Source organism: Clinocottus analis, unplaced genomic scaffold (genome assembly GCF_023055335.1).
Source record: "Clinocottus analis isolate CAN_PGR_092001 unplaced genomic scaffold, fCliAna1.0.p SCAF_10, whole genome shotgun sequence".
Taxonomy (NCBI): domain Eukaryota; kingdom Metazoa; phylum Chordata; class Actinopteri; order Perciformes; family Cottidae; genus Clinocottus; species Clinocottus analis.
Genome location: NW_027175821.1, coordinates 6676593 through 6693633, shown reverse-complemented (window position 1 = coordinate 6693633; position 17041 = coordinate 6676593). Strand labels below are relative to the sequence as shown.

At 41.5% G+C, this 17041-nt stretch overlaps 1 protein-coding gene across 4 annotated transcripts in view; it reads left to right on the top strand.

Moving 5' to 3' along the window:
• unc5a (unc-5 netrin receptor A) overlaps positions 1–17041 on the top strand; it is a 124228-nt gene that overhangs the window by 62720 nt on the left and 44467 nt on the right. The window lies entirely within an intron of this gene.

The window sequence follows — 17041 nt, the reverse complement described above, 5'->3', positions numbered from 1 at the left end:
TGTGGTTTATAATGCCAAAAAAGAGTATTAAGAGTTAATTGTAGCTCCTGTTTTGTGAATAAAAAAGGAACACATAAGGGAGCACTTGTGGATCATTTAGAAGGAATTGTCAGTGAGTCAACACTGATCAAATTTGAACAATTACCAACGTTATCTTCCCACTTGTGTTGTTTCATTAACAGTTATTTTCACAGATTTTCTGTTGTTGAGGGAAGTGATAGAAATTAAACGTGTTGCCAATATCAACAATCCTTCTAGGAGCAAAAAGGCTTTTTAACTAGTGACTCTGATAATTAGTCAAAAATCTACAAGCCGCAAGTGTAAAGCCAAGTGTCAATGAAAAGCCTCTGCAAGCTGTGACATACAGGAGAAGTAAATAATTCCTCCAGTAAGCGGTTTTCATAAACAATGTAATCTTATCAGGGTTTTAGAGATCTAGTTTCCCCAGGGACCGGGTTTCTAATAGTCTTAATCTTTATGTGCATGTACAATAACCCACAGAGTGATGCCCCCTCTCTATTACAAAGGATCCAAAGTCTGACAGAAACTGAAATTAAAAGAAGTCTAAACTCGGTCTGTTTTCACTGCTGAACATAACGTCTTTTTTTATTCAGAAACACTTTCACTGTGAGGGGAAGTCTCTCTCTCTCTCTCTCTCTCTCTCTCTCTCTCTCTCTCTCTCTCTCTCTCTCTCTCTCTACTGTCTACTGTCTGCTCCATAGAGACACACAATCAAAAGAAAAAGAAAATAGGCAGCGTCTCGGGTGTCAGGGAGAACTGTGATTACTGACCTGCAGCAGAAACTCTGTTCAGCATCTCTGATTGCCCACACAACCGACTTTCCCCTGAATGACCTCTTTATTGAGGTGCATGGAAGCCCACTGTTTGTATTATCTCTGTGTTATTTGTGGCTGGTGACAACTGTGGACTCGGCTCCCCAACTTTGATACGACGACATGCATTGTGTTTTTCCAGTATACAACACGCCATGCCCCATAAAGTGCCAAGTTTATAGGACCATCACATTACGTTAATGTGCCAACGTTTAATGATGATGGACCATTTGCCATGTGGTTATGAGCTGCTATAGTCAGCATTTATTTGTCTATGCAACAAATCTATCGTGCCGGGTGCCTCAGACCCCTACGGCAGCGAGGGGCTCCGTCTTTGGAAACCCTGTGAAGTATCCAAGGCCTCCTCGCAGCTCTCCACATCACTTTGTGGCCTTTGATGATGGATGTGTCATATATGTGGGGCTGTGCAGCTATGAAGGACAAGTGGTTCTCCAGAATGATGGCCGCTCCAAGGTACCCACATCGATCTCTCAAACACTTGTGCTGTTTAATGTCAGCGCTGCCCTGAAGAGTTTACTGTTGGCTCCCTCTAATCCCCCTTCCTACAAGAAACACGTGAGGGGCACACATCCAACTGTGATACAGCTGTGTGTGTGTGTGTGTGTGTGTGTGTGTGTGTGTGTGTGTGTGTGTGTGTGTGTGTGTGTGTGTGACGGGCTTGTCAGGCTGTTCTCTCACCCTGGTCGTCACAGTCACACCGGACTCTAAACTTGTACCTGTTGCCAAGCAACCTGGACTTCTGTCACACCAGAACGCTGCCCGATATCAACATCACGCCTCAGGGGAGGAGGACCGAGGAGTTTGGAGACTTACCCAAGTTGACAAAAATTGATTGACAATTTCTCGTGTAGCAGTGGAAAATCACCTTCTCAAAATAGCCCATCACTCCGAAAGAGACGGGGAGACGTGTCCTACCTGTCTGAGTGCTCTCCACTTAGCAGCACCCGTGCTTCTTCCCTCCATTAAAACAGACAAAGATGTTCATGCTTTGTACCCATGTGACCAAGCAAGAAAACACTCTGCATTGACCGGTGTGATCAAACTGTGTAAATCGTGTAAATTAAGGTTGAGCTGTTGATTTGAGTTGATGCACTAAATTTTAATAGTAAACAAATAATAGAAATATCACATCGAGTCAAGAGGGGATAGTTTTCACATTGTCTCTGCTCTTCTTTGTTTAACATGGCGATCTTTTTTCACGCTGATGGATGAGTGGCCTATCGACAGTGAAGCACACGGTGTGATTGGGCGTAAAGAGGCAGACGTCTGATCTATCAAAAATACTGTTGGTATATGTGAGCAATCGCACAGAAATGCAAACATCAAAACAAAGAAAACCTGCTGTTGGCTTCAGCACGGCTGAGTTTTTCGAATTGTTTTTGGAAAGGTTTCACAAACCCTGAAGCTGCAGGATGTTATTAACTAACAGAGTTGCTATATAACCGTAATGTAAACGTGTCAGGCTCTAATAAGTGTTAGAGTATTTATTTCATTTGTAATCTTTTAATTAATCAGAAAAGCCTCATTAAGATTAAAAATCTAAATTTTCAGACTGAAAAATGAAAATAAATGATATAAGATAGAACGAAAAGTATGCAAGAAAATCTGAATTAATTAGAAATGCAATTACAAAATCATGATTAATTTATTTTGAATACAATCATGAAAAAGACCTTAAATCAACCCAAGAGCTGTCAAAAACCATATAAACTGACTAGGACCGATACGAAACAATAACCGAGACGAATACATTGAGACTCTAAAATACAGCAGGAGCCTTAAGAGGGAGCACCCAGTTTCTGCTGCAATGACCAAATTTACAGTAATGGCAGATGGAGCAGCGTGCAGAACATCTCTTCCCTACTTCAAGATGCTTACACTATCAAAGATAAAGATGAGTCACATGATGGCATGGAGCACGATACGTTTTCATTTAGCCGAGGTAAAAAGTAAAAGTGGTACATTCTCATTTATACAAATATGGCAGAACAATTTGATGATATACTGTAAGAAAGTATACATTTGTCCACCATATTGTTTATGCCGAGGTCGCCTTTGATATCTGTGGGTGTACCAGGCTCAAAAAAGCTTTATGGCAATATTCTGCTTTAATGTTTTTGATTTGTTTGTTGTATTTAATTTACTGGATTAAACAAAAGTAGATATGTATGTTTATGTTTTGTAACTATGTAACAACATATATAAATACAGCAACCTAAGATACTTCGAAAGACAATATTATACATATTGTCCTCTTCTTGCTACAAAATCATGTGAACAAGATGAGTCCTTCTGCATTCAAAATAGAATTAGCAATTCCTGCTTATAATCTTGTTAAAGGAGATCGATGCGACATTCGGAGAAGCACGTGAAGAATAACAGTACCCACAGCGCTAACGGCGCTAACAAGGGTGCCCACGGCCCACAGCGCTAACGGCGCTAACAACGGTGCCCACAGTACCCACAACGCTAACCATGGTACCAGTGCTGGCAGAGCTAATAGTGTTTACCTCAGGGGGAACTGAAGGATGAGTGTGACACTTCTGTGCCAACGCCTTTGGTCGGGGTGGTATTATCAACTGAAATAGCTGTATGAGCCCTGAGCTAGCTGGGGATGCGCTATCACATCCACTGAAAGGCACACCAGGCCGCCCCGGCTTTGTAGAGAAAGCGCAACTCGGATGATAACAAGTCACAGAGCGTTGATTACTTTATTCTCTGCTCAGGTAGACAATATATCTTTACTTAGCTGATACGTTTTCGCTGCTATATTAAAACTTTAAATGTCATACAGAGAAGGTTATGGTAATAATGGTACTAAAAAAATGCTTCATCTAATAAAAATCCAGTTCGGAATATGAAAAGCAGTGATAAATGTTAAACTAGACACACGTCTAAATATTTGATAATATGAAAATATATGATATGCCTTCTGTGCATGTTTTCATCATTGAAGGGTATCAAATGGGAAAAGGAACTGATAAAAGAGAGCAGAAGCCGTCATCAATATCTGTTCACCTTTTCGGGTTGAAGTAATGTCAGAAACTGGTCTGGCCCGGCACAGTAGAGTCAATATGTATCAACCTCCATCCATGTTCACTTCCAGCAGACGCTGACAAACGTCAAAGTAACTGGAAGGGTTTGAGGTAATAACTGACCCGAGTCTGAAATGCAGACATGTTTCCGTCAGACTGCTCAGTATTCGGGGCTCAGGAGGACATGTGGATAACCATCTCCAGCGGACGTGACCTCCGCCCTCATCAGACAGGTCTGTTTATTGAAACTGATTCAGTGCAGGAAAGACAAAGGAGCCGCTCCAGCTGACTGTGTGTGCACTGTTCGGTTACAGTTAGTTACTGACACCCCTTTGTATTCTGTAACCCCGCCCTCCACCACCAACGCACACACACACACACACACACACACACTCGTATGCCTACATACAGGGCTCAACATGGAAAAGGAAAAAAGATGTCGCAATTTGTCCTTCCTCTCCTGGTATCAATGTCCGATATCGATCCATCCTCGAGTCTATCGGTTCTCATTACCTGTCCTCAGTAACTTATCTCAATTGTTATGGCTGTGACTGCTTCTAAAGCTCCGGCCGGCTTTGTCTTTCCCCAGGTCATCCTTTCTAGAACAGGAGAAACGGAGGCGTCTGGCGAGTCCTAATAAAGACGTATCCCCTCCGAGCAAATCAATGCCGACAGAGTGTTTGCATAGATTAGGGGATTCTCCCACTCTATGATTTCTCATCAGACACATGATAAGGAGAAGGGAGATTGGCATTTGAGCGAAGGATTGCCGTATGGGCCGGGCTGATTTGATTGTGTTTGCATTTCATCTGCCGTCATTGATGCAAACGATTTTGATCACGTGTCACATTGTCACCCCAGCAGGAAACCCTCTCAGGTGGAAAATACATGCATTTCACATTTCTATTTCAATAAACCCCGGCAACTGCCTTATAAAGATGCGGGGAGATTATATTTCCTTTTGTTGATTGAACCAGACGTCAACAAGGCTTCGACAATGAAAGCAGAAGAAGATGGAGAAGAAAATCACATGCTACATATTTGCCTTGTACTTTGTGAAAAATAAATCTGGGTTTACAGTGTAATCCTAAACACTAGATTATAAAACTCTTCAGTATATATTGTTTTATTTATAACTCCACTTATTGACCTATAAGGCAGCGTTACTTCTTTCTATAGCCTCCAGGTTTATCGGCACTAACCCCTGTCCTCTGTTAATCCTTTGAAGTATGAATATAGCATATGATGTAGTAAATCTTTTAAAACCATCCATCACCTTGTGGCCCCACAGGGCTAACCCCGGCGTCCGCAAACAAGCAAGGATTCATTTGTATAAAATACATATTTTCCGATTGACTGAGATCCTGGATTGTAATGTGATGACGTATTTATTTTCTGATCTAAAGGGGAGATAAGCTAGGCTTAGCTGAAATTATCTACTTATCCATGGTATTATAGCGGCCAATCAGCTCTCTCCAACTTCCACCCTTTCCCTCTGTCCCACACATTTTCTTCTTCTCTCTTTTTAGCTCTGTAGAGGTCAACATCATGGATGCAGACACCTTTACAGCAAACTCGCAGTGCAGGAGGTCCCTGTTTACGTGAATGGTATTTAGAAAAACGTGACAGCAGCTCACTGTTGTTGTCAAATTGCGGGGAATTCAGGACAAAGTGTTCCTAATAGCTTTGGGGCCTCACAACAGTGATTAAACATGATCTTTAATACATGTTGAAGAACGGCCACGTTGCAAATCAAGCGAAACCTGATGGCCTGTAAGCCAGGATCTAATGAACAGAAGGACGTATGAGAATCAGGGGGAAAGAGGCCAATATCATCCTAAATGAACAAAAAGGCCTTCTAGCACCTGCTAAACATTGATCAGTGGCCAAGGGGACATAATTGATAATGCATTATTAGCTGCTTCCCCATAATGAGACTTGTATTTAATCCTGTCCTTGATTGTGGGACGGAGGCGGAAGGATTTGGCGATAGAGCACCTAAAAACAGAAAACAGATGGCAAGGTGAATTGTTCCCGTGACACATCTGCCAACGTGTTCTTTTAGGCTTCTCAGACAGGTCAGCACAGACAGTGCGTGCGTGCGTGCGTGCGTGTGTGTGTGTGTGTGCACAGCAATGCAAAGCAACCCACCTCAGAGTGTGGGGTCAAAGTGGGTTTAAGTGAAGCCTGTGTTCGTCTGGCCTTGAGACAACGGCAAGTGTGTTAGGAGCAGCGGGAGTAAAGTGAGGCAGGTAGAATTAAAAACCAACCAGCTGTGCTGATTGATCTCGCCGTTAGTCTCATACAAAGGCCAAGCTTCATGTAAGTTTTCGTTTTATTTTGAAATTTGGAGTAGGTACACGGCCTGTTCCTTTGAAGTTGGTCTTGACATGCAGGAATAATGAATTTCAAAATTAACTGCAATTAGTGGAACAAAAGTGGGAAAAAAAGATAATTACCATTTGTCAAACAACAACGCTGGCGTTCCAATCTCCCACGCGCACAGCCTTTGTCCTCCCAGCAAAACATATCCCGCGTCAGCCCCGCGCTTGGCTTTCTATAAAGTAATTTCATATTGTCAGTTTCTCAAAAGCTTTGCCCTTGCTGGAAGTCGGAATGCATTTAGCACTCGTTTAGTCGTAGTTATTTCTTTTACAACAGTCTAATCTATTTATTTACCCTTTTTGGTAAAGACAGACATGTTATCAATACAGTTCTTCAAGCCTGCATTTGTCGTTTGTGTGCAGTGTACGGACCGGCATGTGCAGCAAATACATTTAAAAGTCTCTGATCATGTTGAATTTATCATTTTTTAAATAATGAAAGATTATTTTATTGGTCTCCGACATTGTGCACAGTTTACCAGCTTTGCAGTAAGAATGATAAGAATACGCAAATGCATTTTCAACTTCATTTCCAAAGGCATACAGTAGTCTGTGTACCTTTTGTGTAGAGCGTCTTGGTCCTCAAAGCGACTTGGAAATATTTGCTTGGAGAAGTCTAAATTTATTTCTAAGCCTTCCGTGTCCTAACCGAGACTTTTGAATGAAATGTGGTCTTGTGCTGTAATGAAATGCAGCACATGCTTCACCCAGGCCACTTGTACTGCTCTTGTGCTACGCAAATAGAGGCCAAAGTTGCAAATTTGCTTTGATTCCACAATGTGCCTCAAAATATGCCATTTTAACACAGTCGGAAATCAGAATGGAGCAGAGAGGAGCCGGTAAACTTCTTCCCTGCCTTGCTATTTTGATTATAAGCCATCAACTTTGATATTTTTCTCATTTTACACTTTTAACTGGAATATATTTTTATCTCCCAACTTACCTCTGCACACAATGGAAATGGAAGACGCAAGTGTTATGCTGACGGAGAGAGACACACTGGGAGTCTGTGGTGTCAATCAGCACCTGCTCTGCTCAAATCCGTTTAGAAATAGTGGAACTGGGAGGTGTCGTGAGGGAGCTGACAGCTAAATAGTCCATGGAGATTTTTGATAGGCAGAGAAACTCAGTTGCTGACAGTTAATGCTTTGTGTGTTTGGCCCCAAGGAGACGTTCACTTTAAGTATTTTACACACTCCTCCAAACAAACAGCAACTCACCATTCTCCTTTTTAAACCAAAAGCTGCCAGGTGCCCTGGGTATGGGTTAGTGTTGACGTTGTGAAAACACTATTATATGCTGTGAGGGAAGAAGTATGGCTTCAATATCCTCATGGAGTGCTGTTTCAAAATATGACACATGTTCTCTGGAAGCAACACACATAACAGCTGGGATGCTGATTTTACAACCAAAAGCATAACCGTAACCCATAAAAGTGACATTGTATTTTCAACAGTCTCAAGTAAGCATGAAGTAGATGGACTGTATTTATGAAGCCTGCTGGCCTTTGGGTCAGGTGGGTGAAAAACAAGCAGGCAAATGCCTCCTGACTCATGTTTCAGGGAAACAAACCCAAGTCAATTACCAATAGGTTCCTGCCCACATATCACACTGGTGAATTCAGTATCATGCGGTCACTGCGTCTACCACAAGCACACAGAAAAGAAAAAGCAGAGGCGACGCCTCGCATGTTGGAGGAAAGCCTTTTCATCGGAGCGGGTATTCAGTCAAGCATGCCGACAACAAGAGCAGTGGCCCTGGTCTGGGAGCCATCGGGAAGCAATTTTAAGCAATTCATATTAATAATTCATTAAATCGCATTGTTTTAGACCAAGAGTTTGTTTTGTGAAGTGTTTTTTTTTTCTTCTTGTTTTCTTTCGCCTGTCTTTCAAGAGATCTCAAACATGTATTTAAAAGGACAGTCAAAGGCCGAAATTTCCGTCTCCGCATTCAATCACGGGACAACGCCAGGTACACGTTTAACACATTTAATGGAATTAAAAGCAGTGTTCAGGACACAATTATTGGCATGTTTTTGTTGTCAAATGAGTTGTCACCTCGACGGCAAGCAAGTTTGTTTCACTTTCAGGAAAACTGACAATTAGTCATTGGTGACGCAGCTTCTCAAGCGTAATGATTCGCTGTGCTTTTTTGGTAAAATGCTGTATCTTTAGGTTTTGGTTGGACAAAGCAATTTAAATGTGTCTACTTTGCTTGAGCCAAATTATTAATCACTTAATCGAGAAAATTACCATCAGATTAATCGGTAAGGTAAAATGTAAATGCAGTTGGGCTCTTTCCAAATTTTTGGAACATCACATCACTTGCCTTCATGATTCTTGAATCATCATTTCTTCCTTCTAAGCAAGTTGGTAATCTCAGCTGCATCTGTGCATGTTATTCCAACGCGACCTCCAAGCATCTGGTACCTCAGATATCAAACCAAGCTCAAGGGTCCGCTCTTTACTTTCACTCCACATTCTCAATTTTCAGCGTCAGGTTATTTATGAAGCCCACAATGCTTCGTCTTGCATCTACTGTATAAATAATTAATTCAGTCACATTTGAACAAAGAAATTAATATTTAAAGGCTCAGTCCATGTTCTGTCTGCAGCACTTCAACCACTCATGTGGAGCATTGTTGTTGATTCTGGACTCAACACCGTATGACCACTGGGGCAAGTGGGGTTTAAACAGATTACAGGTGAAGGTAGTGAATATCTCCAAAGTTTCATTGTTTTAAGATTCAGCCATTCTTCCATTTCTTACACCACAGGATATGCAGTATATAGTGATGCTTTTTTTGTGCCTTTTTTTTATTTTTAAGGCTATATTGTGACACTTTTTTCCGTGCAATCCTGTATATCTGTGATACTATTTTCATAATGTGAGGCTACCTGGTACATCACATTGTGCTGATTTGATTGTTTGTCATTACCCTTTCAGGAAGATTGATTCTGAGACACATCATTCTGTACCTACATCACAATGTTGACACTGACTATTTATTTGGAGATTTCCCGTGGTGCTTGGAGCCAGGAGATTGCACCACATATTACAATTCCTTAACTAGTGAAAGCAATCTTTTAGCAAGGCCAAGAATTTGAGATTGGAGCGTAGCAAAAGTTTCTTGCTCAAAGAAAATTAGATTTTGCAGAAATCTCCAAACAAAATCTAGATACTTTCACTTGATGTTCACCAGATGACTTATTACAGGCAGAAGGTGTTTAGAACGAAACAAGCGATGAGCAGACTATTGGTGTAATCACAGCTAAATAGCAAGTGGAATAGTTAGGGCTCATCAAAACAGACGTGTTCATTTAGTATGAGTTACAATCGGAGTCATTATCCACAAACTGCGTTTGGTACATTTTGGTGCCTCAAAGTAGAAAGACTTTCAGAGGCTCTGTGTTTGCCTCAGGCTGTTTACTGAAGGCTGTTTGTTTTTTTGCTTCATATTTACATTCGCCCACACGCCATCATTGGATACCAAAAAAACCTCTACCTTCTAACTTAAACACTACCGTCTAAAGGCCCAGGAGGGACCAACCGATCGCGGGTAGAGCGGGAAAACCCAAATGCAATTTGTATGTCACAGAGCACTCTGCAAGCAGATGGGAGCCAGCTTGCCTTACCTGAAGCAGTTTTCCTTATTTACTTCAGTGCCCAAGGCCATGTCAAACAAGGGGAAGAGAAGCATGTTAGCCAGAGCAAATTATCAGGGCTTTCATGTGTGTAACGTCCTATCAGATCTTCCCACTTTGCAGAATGTAATGGAAGCAGAAGCAAAGCGCTTCGGGGCTTCACCTCTGACTTGTTCTTATTCGAGGCAGGACAAGGTGTGTGTGGGAGATAAAGGAGCAGGCCCTAGTCACTCCCTGGCTGAAGACTGTGGCATCTAGAACATTCTGCTCTTGCCAATCATCAGGGTCAGGATATTGGATGGAGAGTAATTACAACAAGGGCACTTTGGTAAGGGCACTGTGGTAAATCACAGCACTGCCACTGTGAGTGCTTGTGTATCAGCGCTATTAAGGAAAGGTTGGGCAAACTAATTATGGAGCGACAATGTAAATAGAAAAATCCATTGCTCTGAATTAACGTCCATTCGATGTTATCAGTTGTGGCTCTTCTGAGGTGGCCTACGACCGAACATAGGGATGACACGTAGGAACGGAGACCTGTTTCCAACGTCTGCCATGAAATTCCTGCTCATGCTCGGTGACACGCTAAAGCTATTTTAAAGTTGTGTGCATCAATTCATTATCACGTTCTAAACCTGCGAAAAACATTTAGTTTCACTGTGTGTGCGCGTGTGTGTGTGTGTGTGTGTGTGTGTGTGTGTGTGCGTGTGTGTGTGAGAGAGAGAGAGAAAGAAAGAGAGAGAGATGTGTCTTGCAGAATGAAGATCTCATTGTCATGGGCCATGCAAAGTGTGTACATCATTATTCATTATTACTACTGAGCTCAAACGATTTCCACTCAAAGTCTAAGCCCCTCACATATTGCACGTCTGACTGTTAACCCTTCAACGGTCGTCTCTTGTGCTATGGAGAATGTTTTGAGCTATGATGTGGTTTTAAAAGGTAATAAAAGTGTCTTTTTCCACAGTAAACCTTTTCAGATGGGTTTAGAAAGTTAACTGTGGACAAATCACTCTTGGTATTTCTTGTTATGTTCTCTAAAGTTTCATTATTTAGCATGTTATTTTTATTATTTTGTTGAGTTGGAGTCTCTCCAAAAAGAGTGATGACTAGAGAATATATTTTTACAGTCTCGTTGTGGACATTAAAGGCTCTCTATACAATGCTCACCACATTATTATAGCATTAAACAACTATTTGCTCTGTAAAGATTTACTGGACCCACTGAGACAGAAGTCACTCTCCGTGTGTGTGTGTGTGTGTGTGTGTGTGTGTGTGTGTGTGTGTGTGTGTGTGTGTGTGTTGTCACCGAGCTGCTCTGTGCTTTGTTGACACAGCCAGGTCGGCCGTGTGTCATTAACTGCATGTTAGTGCATCTGAGCGTGTTTTTATCGTTATATAAATGCTCCATGGTTATGTTATGTGTAAAAAAATAAAAATAAAATACAATTTAAATATAAAAGAGTACAAAAAATAGAAAGAAGCCTTTTTATGGCTCATAATAAAAAATAATACTTTGATCAAGGTGGGGGTTAAGGGTTAAAGAGACCTGCACTTGCAGTCGCTTAGTAACAGAGGCCGAATTATAAAACAGGCATGTTAGTTCATGATGTATGGTGTTATATTTGTGCCTCATTCCTGAGCCAGCAATGGAAGATTTAGAGCACATAAAAATATATTTTCTAAACACATTTATTATATTTTAAAGTGAAGTCATAAGCAAGCAGAGCAATTTTAGTTTGACAAAACATAAATCAATTATGTGGTCAATAAATGCTGACGCATGTTTGCAATTTTCGAAATTATCGTGAAATAATATCCTCTCTCTCTCTCTCAGGTTTACTCATTACCTCTCACAGACAGTGAAGAAGCGACGTTCTGATCGTTCCGTTTGTTCTCCAATTAGATTGCTCGTAGAACTATAAATAATAAATATATAATAAATAATAACCGACTGGAGTAGAGTTGTTTGGATCAAAACAGAGGGCAGTAGTTTTCATCTTGACTCATTATTTACACCTGATACAGTGATGCTGTTTTCACCGTGTGATTCTGATGTGTCTGGTGGCTGTAAATGAAATATTGCTTTCTTTGGTCTTCGTATGGAGATGGAACAGCCAATGAGAATTTACCTTCTTCCACTTTATCCACGACATTCCCTCAAACACAGACAGTGGTAGAACTTCAGTCTTAGTGTTACTGGATCTCAGTGCTGCATTCGACACAGTCGATCATGACATGCTACTAGACAGACTGAGAGTCTGGGTAGGACTCTCTGGCGCAGCACTTAACTGGTGTTCCCCAAGGCTCTATACTGGGGCCTCTTTTGTTCAACATATATATGCTTGCACGGGCTCAGATTACGAAAAACAACAAAGTGTGTTATCATAATTATGTAGGTGACACACTAATCTACATAACTATATCACGAGGGGAATATGATCCTATACCAGGGCTAGCTAAATGCGTTGAAGAAATCAACATCTGGATGTGCCAGAATTTTCTTCAATTAAAGAAAGATAAAACAAAAGTTATTGTTTGTGGTCCCAAGGACCAACGATTGAAAGTGAGCGCTCAGCTTCAATCACTCTGTCTCAACAGGATTTGGAGAAGCTTGTCCATGCATTTATCTTCAGTAGTCTTGACTACTGTAACGTTGTGTTCACAGGCCTCTGTAAAAAGTCAATCAGAAAGCTGCAGCTAATACAGAACGCTGCAGCTCGAGTTCTCAATAAAACCAGGAAAGTGGATCACATCACTCTAGTTCCAAGGTCTTTGCACCGGCTTCCTGTCAAACAAAGAATTGACTTTAAAATCCTTCTGCTGGTTCATAAAGCACGATATGTTTTAAGTATGCTTGTCATCTGCTGCTACCTTATGAACCGTCCGACCCCTCAGGTCGGCTGGTTCTGGTCTACTTTCTGTTCCAAGAGTCAGAACTAAACATGAAGAGGCAGTGTTCAGCTTTTCTGCTCCACTTATCTGGAACAAGGTCCCTGAAAGCTGCAGGTCTGCTGAGATCCTCAGCTACTTTAAATCCAGGTTAAAGAATGTTCTGTTTGCTCCTGACTTCAATTAAACCAGACTCAACTGCTGCATCTCACAACTGCATTTTATTTCTTAAACTGCACGGCAACTTTTATTCGATTTATTTATTTTTTCTTGACTGTTTTAAGGTTTTCTTAACTGTTTTTAAATCTGCATCGTGTTTTGCTTTTAGTTTTGCTTTAGTTTTATGTGTAGCACTTAGAATCACCTTGTTCAAATGTGCTATACAAATAAACTTCCCTTGCCTTCTTGTATTGGTTGATTTTGTGGCACATTTTATATATCGCTGTGCCAGGTTGAGCAAGAGAGAATAGATTTTAATTAACTTTTATATATTTTTCTGTGCTCCTAATCACCCATTGTTCGCTTAGCAACAAGGCATAGATGTAGCGCCACAGCCATCCAGGCGCCACCTAAGTCTCCTTGGATTGGCATTGGACTGAACCTAGCCGGATTGATTGGAGCGCTACCTGCTCGCCTGTTTGTCAGCCATGAATAATCTGTAACGACATTCAGAGCATCAGCGGGGGCCTTGCAGCGTGCATTCATTCTGGAAAATGGACAGCTCAATCAAAAGAAGCTCTCGAAAAGCTGGTCATAACCGGAGGCAGAGCCTTGACCCAGAACGCTGTCCCACTGACTCGAGTCGCAACCTCACCAACATCCCTAAATGGGAGGCTTGACTGTATTCCTGATGAACTCAGGCCTCTTTTTGCTTCCCCTCCTCCGCCTCCTCCAGCTGCTTCCATCTTTCTTGCTGTATAATAGAGCCATGCTTCACTCGGAAGGCCACGTCAGCCTTGTTAGGAGGCAGACGCGTATGGCGCCACCTGCCATTCTGAGCTGTCCCCGTCAGGTAGCATGGGCCACCCATCACCTCACTGCTTTACATGGTAATGGAAGTCTGAGGACTTGATGATAAAACAGTTATGACCTTGGCTCTATGACCTGGGGTTAACTCTGAATTATTTACACATGCAAAAACTGCACAGGTTGTTATGCGTCTGTATTTGTGGACAGACATCAACTGGCAGTTGTCCAAATATATTTTTTGACAGCTTGGTTTGGTGTCAGGATTTCTTTCGTGTATTAAAGGGAAAGTAATTGGTCTGTGGAAGAGGGCATTGTGGGTCTAAAAGGAGCTCTGCGCGCATGATGCCGTTGATGACACTGATGCCAACCTGTACAAAGAGGAACCGCAGGAGGAAATGAAACACTTAGAGCATGCTTTTGACTGGTTGCCAGGATGTGCAGACGGTGCATTCTTAAAAGCGTTCATCTGTGATGTCTCCCCTCAACCATTGTGAACTCTCTCCCTTGAAATGGTGCATTCCCCTGATGTAGACCCAACCCTAATCCCCCTACATACACTGATGAATCCCAGCCACACAGTAGGGATGCCGCCTAATTGAATTTCCTTGGACACAATGAACACACACTCAGGACCTGCAAGTTCCAGTCCTTGCCTTTGATAAGCAAATGACCCCTATGGAATTGAGGTCACAGCCTGCGAAAACAAGAGTGAGGGAGAGAAAAATAAAGTCCCGCGCTCAGACAAGCCCAATATCGACTCACCCGGGATTGAGACCAATGATGTTTACCCTGTGTGTGTTGAGCCCCTGTTGGCTCAAGGGGAAATTCATCCTCCACACAGACACACAGACACACACACACACACACACACACACACACACACACACACACACACACACACACACACAGATGTCTATGTTTTTGTCTCTTACAGTGCAACTTTGTCCTTTTTCTCACTTAAGTGCTTCAGTTTTTTTTTAACATCTAAATAGAGTGCAAGTGTAAATAATGTTGTCTTTGCCACAGATTAGAATAAAGGCCAGTACAGTAAATGCCGATGTGTTGTGTGTGTGTGTGTGTGTGTGTGGGTCCCAGTGGATCTAGTAATAGCTTTTATTGTACTCCGTTGCCTGAAGACTTTGCACCAAGCTCTATCTTACAGCAGTACGGTCAGTTAATTCATGAACTCAGCCACTCTGCATCCTTTTGTTTGGTTTGTAAAAAGTCAAGAAGTCTTGAGGCAGAACTGTGCGTTTGCTGCGGCGTCTCTGAGAGTGCGCGGCCCAGATGCTTTCACGGATGCTCCTTTTAGACACGAGCCCTGCGTACATTGCCTCTGCTTCACACACAAATCCAACAGAACTTTGTATATTTAGGTGAAATGAATCACAGAACATCAAGGGAATCATCTTAAAACTGGGAACGGGGAGTACATGTTGCCTACACTTGTTATCCCACACGGTGATCCAGTCAGTTTGATTTACGCACTAAAATCTGTAAAACAATGTCTGATAATTGTCCAGGCCAGAGAGGGGAGGGGGGTGAACCTGTTTCCATGGGGAACACCACAGGGAGTGTTTTGTGGCCTTCTTCCACAGGAAGATTAAGTGTGCATTAATAATGCAGGAAGGAGCATAGCATAAGTGTGTGTGCATTGCATAACAATAGCACTTTAAGATACTTTTAATTTGTTTTAAGTGATTCAGTGTTATTCCCCTGAAATATAACTGTCCATATGGCTCATGAAAACCTACATTTGCAAACATGCCCCCAACCATAGCACAACATCAATGAGTGTCAGATTACGATATTGTTACGATATAAACACTACATAATTATTTTAACCTCTTAGCATACATTTTGCTTGTTAAAGTTTGAGAGATACTTAAACATCAAGGCTGACCTTGAGTTTCTGACGAACGTGTGCGTGTGTGCGCGTGCAACACAAACCAGGACACATAACTGTGATATAACTATGATTTGGTATCATTGCGACAAAGATCATGCGATTCATATTTATCAAGCCTTATGAAACAGGGAGTTTGAGAGGGAGGGCACTGGTTATGAGTATCTTAATGATGTGTGTCTGTGTGCAATGAGATGTGTATTTTACAAATATTATGGGTAAGTAGAGCCGAGTCGGCTTATATAATAAAAAATAAACTCACCTGGCTCCAGCTGCAAGCAGTGACAATCACATAATCACCCCTTAAAATTTTAATTTTACTGAGGTTTGGAATATGAGCTCATTTATAAATGGGCCGCAGATCAAACTGAAGGCTGGTGGAATGGCATCATGTTTTAATTATCGTTTAACAGGAATGTTAAGTGCAGGCAGTAAAAGAGGTGTAAATTACTCTTACTCTTTTTTAGTTCTTAGCACCTTGGAGAGACCTGAGCATACTATTAAAAATCAATATTAACACAATTGAGCAATAAGTGTGTGTCAGTTTCCAGTTTCCTATGAATTAGCTTCGCCAGTGTTTCCGTCATCCATGAGTTCATAAAGTTTTGTTTAGCTTACAGTCCTCCCAGGTGAATAGACTTTGGAAAACAACAGCAAACAGCAGCCGGTCTAATCATTATTACCTGCTATAAAATTACAGTTCTATTTTGTTCGCCATGTGATAAGATTATTTTGTCCTACTTATTAATTGGAGTGAAATTGGAAAGTGACTCACAGCAGTGTTACTGGAAGGTGTCAGACACAGAAAGCAGGTAATTATGGAGACAGGAAGAGATAAGAAAACGGAATGCAATTACCCTAGCAAGCAGACCTTCAAATTGCTCCTCTTAGGATTTCTCACTTCAGGTTTGCTATTGTTCATTCTTTGCATCTCCACACTGATCTATACCTTTCACCCTCGAGCTCAAAGAAGGAGGAGGGTTTGCATTAACCATTCCTCCTCTAAGTAGAGACAAACAAAGCACGAAACAGGTTATATTGACAAATTCCAAATAAATGTATTTTAATACATTGTGCTGAGGTAAATCTAAATCATGGACATCGGATGTTTCCATCAATCTACATATCCAAGCCTGTAACAGTTACATTTATTAGGTCTGTTTGCTGCTGTAATCCTGCAAATGTCTCCACCGCAGGACGAATAAAGGAATATCTAATCTAAACAGTTTAATTTAAAGTTTAAGGTCACCTCTTAGATTGACCTCTGTCCATCTCCGTCCCCCATATTATAGTTTCAGACGTGTGTCCATACATAGCATGCATTTCGTTATTGACTAACACATAACAGACAGCACAC